Source organism: Stenella coeruleoalba, assembly GCF_951394435.1.
Source record: "Stenella coeruleoalba genome assembly, chromosome: 12".
Taxonomy (NCBI): domain Eukaryota; kingdom Metazoa; phylum Chordata; class Mammalia; order Artiodactyla; family Delphinidae; genus Stenella; species Stenella coeruleoalba.
The window spans coordinates 88253452-88257824 of NC_137158.1; the positions used below are offsets into that span (position 1 = coordinate 88253452).

The following is a 4373-nucleotide window of genomic DNA, read 5'->3' on the forward strand; positions in this document are numbered from 1 at the left end:
GTGACTCTGAGGGACATGGAGAGTTTTAAATAAAACGAAAACAATCAGATGTGGGGACAGCGTGTTCCCTGTACTGAATTCTTTTGTCTGTTTTTAATAAAATTTATTTATTTATTTACTTTTGGCTGAGTTGGGTCTTCGTTGCTGTGTGCAGGCTTTCTCTAGTCGCGGCGAGCGTGGGCTACTCTTCGTTGCGGTGCTCGGGCTTCTCTTGTTTATGGAGCATGGGCTCTAGTCACGCGGGCTTCAGTAGTTGTGGCATGTGGGCTCAGTAGTTGTGGTGCACGGGCTTAGTTGCTCCGCGGCATGTGGGATCTTCCTGGACCAGGGCTCGAACCCGTGTCCCCTGCATTAGCAGGTGGATTCTTAACCACTGTGCCACCAGGGAAGTCCTGAGTTCGTTTTTTTTTTTTTTTTTTTTCTTTTTGCGGTACGCGGGCCTCTCACTGCTGTGGCCTCTCCCGTTGCGGAGCACAGGCTCCGGACGCGCAGGCTCAGCGGCCATGGCTCACGGGCCCAGCCGCTCCGCGGCATGTGGGCTCCTCCCGGACCAGGACACGAACCCACATCCCCTGCATCGGCAGGCGGACTCTCAACCACTGCACCACCAGGGAAGCCCCTCCCCTGAATTCTTAAAATGAGAAACATAAACAGCCTTGTCTTTACGTGACGTTAGAATTTCAAAACAGAGATTTCTTTTTTTAATTTCCTTTCTCCTGCTTCCCTTCACACTATCCTGCCCAGTTCTTTGAATTGCAGAGGTTGGAGGTGGTAACAGAAAAGCGACGACAGAACCAGCCAGAGCTCCGCTTAGTCCAGTCGGTGCCTCCAGGCACAGCTGAAGAAGGACTGAAAAGAACACGCCAGACTCAGCCCCTCAGCGGCGGGGTCTGCAGGACTGGGAATCACAGCTCCATCAGCGAGGCCTGCTGGCAGGAAACAGGGACAAAGCTGCCCTGTGAATCCCATGAGACAGCGTGACCCGAGCGGGACCCGGGGGCAAAGCGCTGATGCCTTCAGCACCTGCGCAAGAGGCAGGCTTATCCCACGTGGGCAGAGACGCCTGCGTTCCTGTCCACACGCGCAAAGCCTGCTGCAAGAGGTGAAGCGCCGCGAATTAAAAGCGCTACACTTGCACGTAGCTTGCTGTTCTGAGAGCTTAAATTCTTCCTTTCTCCCTTTCTTGACCATCTGAGGAATGTGAGCTCTGCCTTATGTAAATATTATGCACAACTGGGTATCCCTAATTGGACCAGCCTCTGTCTCTCCACCCCTCCTCTCCAGGGCCACCTTTTCTTTACGGGAAGCACAAAGCTCTGAATTATGCATGCATCCGCCGGGAGGTCCAGCCAGGCCTGGGCTCTCAGACAAAGGGGTGCAGCCCGGCTAGCGTCTCACTTTTGTCTGTGCCTTCCATCTTTTGTGAAGTGGCATGGGAAAAACCCTAACAAGGCTGCTTGACTGCTGCAGAAATTCTTGTCAGATACAGAGGCAGACGCCCTTCCACCTGGCGAGCTCCAGAGAGCACGCAGCCCCCAGCCCTCGGGCAGCCCCTGCTACGGCCTTATTTCATTTCCTAGGCAACGGAAAGCCAGAGGGAAACAAGGTACCACGGGAGATGAATCTGATGTAAGAAAAGACAGATTAGAAGAGCGGAATCGGAAGGCTGTCTGCCAGCCCGTCCTGTCTGGGAGGAGATTGAGGGAAGGGCCTCCCTCCTGCCAAGTCAGGAAGATGGGGCGGCAGCCAATGGACTGCCCTTCAAGGTCAAGGATGCTGCACCCCACCCCCTTTTCCTAAATGCTCCTTGAACGATGAGCTTAATGTTAACCCCTGAGTCATTGCAGTTTCTCCGGCTATGGTTGACTAAAGCAATACAATCATTGAAACTGATAGTGAGGCAGAATCCTTCAAAAACATGGAATCTGTCTGTGAGATAAATGCAGGAAGACATACCATTCAGTCACAGGGACCCACCACTAAATAATAATACGTACTTTGTACAAACACAAATTGAAATAAATGTTAAGCAAGTTAAGAAGCTCAGCCTTCACTGGGTGCTCCATGCAGGTTAAGTGCTGAAATTCAGATAAGAATCCCTGTGCTGCTGTGTCTGTCAGCCCTGCCCCACCCCCTCCGTGGGTAGAAGGTCCCTTTGTCTACTTCCTGTGTCGTCACTTCACATTCTGACTCAGGATTCTGCCCTGATCGTCTGCGTTTCCTCCTGAGACAGCCTGTCTTTCAAAAGGCACAGCGATTCCTGACAGGCAAGAAATAGATACTGAAAAACAAGTCGTGTTTTGGATTAGTGTGGCTTTGCGGTACCAGACGAATGGATTATTTCCTGCCTGGCCTGGAACCCTTGATGTCTGGGGTGGGAGTGTTTTCAGGGCAGGGAAATGATAGCAGATAAAGCCCCAGAGGAGGGGAGGACCGTGATGTCTGCTCCATGAAATGAGTCAGAAAGCAAGGCTAAGGGAGCCATTTTGCATGTGTGTCATTTAGAAAATACACACATATTATGTACTTTAAGGCACTTGGACATTTTTGTTACACAGGTGGATAATTGTTATAATCTGAAAGATGGCTTTCCATTGGGGAGGAAAAGGGTTTGAGTCCTTTCAACACCCCCTGGACCTCATGTCAATAGAAGGAACAAAGAAATAACAAACGTACACCAGCTCAAGCCTGCGGAAGGTTTTCACACCCTCCTTATAAACGTCTTATTAACTGCAAGCCCCATGAGGCCAAGGACTGTGTCTGTGTGTTGTCATTATGTAACAGGGAAGAACCTTTGTATTCTATGACAAGTTAATCGCTAAAGGGATAAGGGATGTTGCTTATAAGCTTAAATTATGCATAATGGCCCATCTCTGGGAACCCTGCCTCCCAGGTAATGAGTGTTAGGTTAAAATACCTTTGTTCAGCCCACAGGAAACATCCTGACCAGCCTACCTGTGAATGGCTGCAGGAAGGAAGAAATTAGTACATCCCCTCTGGAGGCTGCCTGGAACCAGGACTTTACTTCCTCCCCCTTTAGTATAAAAGAAGTCTGAATGCTAATCCAGGTGAGATGGTTCTTTGGGACATGAGTCCACCCTCTTCTCCATCTGCTGGCTTTCCACGTAAAGTCGCTATTTCTTGCCCTGACTGCTCATCTCTTGGTTGACTGGCCTGTCATGCGGTGAGCAAGATGAGCTTGGACTTGGTAACAGTTACGTACCCAGCCTAGCATGGAGTAAACTCAGGATCGGTCATACAGAAAATGATGGCATCTCTGGTATTAATTTTCCAGACTTCGCTCTTCCCAGCTACACTTTCACCTCTGGCCATTCAAAGGACACCAGATTCTGAAACGTGCTCTGCCCTCCACAGCATAATGCTTGTCGAGTGATTGAACGTTCCTGTCCAGACGGATAAGCAGAGGGAGGTCCTGAGTCCCACCTGCGAGCGAGGAGAAGCGATGTCCGGTCCTACAGGGCTGCAGGCAGAATCGAGTCATCCTCTGAGGCCAGGAGTTCTGCTCTCAAAGTCCCCACAAGAAAGGACAAGCTTGGGTCCCATGACATCAATCTAAGGAGCTGGGGCACCTACCAGACTGTTTCCAGCATCATCAATAGCTTCTTATCAATCTGGAGATTGCGATTGACACATGTACACTAATATGTATAAAATGGATAACTAATAAGAACTTGCTGTATAAAAAAATAAATAAAATTAAATTTAAAAAAATTCTATTGATAATGAGTTCTTCGTAGTCTTTCCTGAACCTGTTTAAGGATTCAGCTCCTCAATTTCATGGGGTATCTCTCGAGAGCAAAAAGACAGCGTGGATGTCATAGTCTCTACATCTTACAGGAATTATCTTACATTTTTAAAAGGGGGGAGCCTGTCTACCTCAACCATACTTTGATAGTGTTCGTCTCCTTTTGTGAAGGTAAAGTCTTCCATCCATGCTATCTGCATATAGAATTTTTGGTTTCTCTGCAGCTTTTGGTTACTATCTGCTCACTCCAGAGTTCGGTAATCCTGCTATTACCTCCTCCCCTCCCACTATCCCCTCCATCTGGAACTACTCTCTTCTCCAGATCTCAGGGGGGCATCACTTCTTCCACAATGTGGATTCCTTTCCACGTGCGTTTTTCGAGAACCTCCTCCATGGGATCTAGGATACGACGCAGTTGCAGAGACCACACTGGCTCTGGAGATGGACTTAACGTCAGCACCTAGCACAGAGCCCAGAACATGAGAAATGCTGGCACAAATGTGAAGGAAAAATTGCTGCAAATTTTCCTTCTGCACAGCTGGAGGGTAGATTTTTGGTTGGTTTTCTTGTTCGTAGCACATACCTCTACAAATTAGCTGGACCTTTG

At 48.9% G+C, this 4373-nt stretch overlaps 1 long non-coding RNA gene across 1 annotated transcript; it reads left to right on the forward strand.

The window, feature by feature from the left end:
- Positions 1 to 2196: 2196 nt before the first annotated feature.
- On the forward strand, positions 2197 to 3692 carry LOC307195471. Its single transcript, XR_013830844.1, has 3 exons — positions 2197 to 2267; positions 2928 to 3068; positions 3296 to 3692. It is a non-coding gene; the product is annotated as an uncharacterized lncRNA (long non-coding RNA).
- Positions 3693 to 4373: the final 681 nt, after the last annotated feature.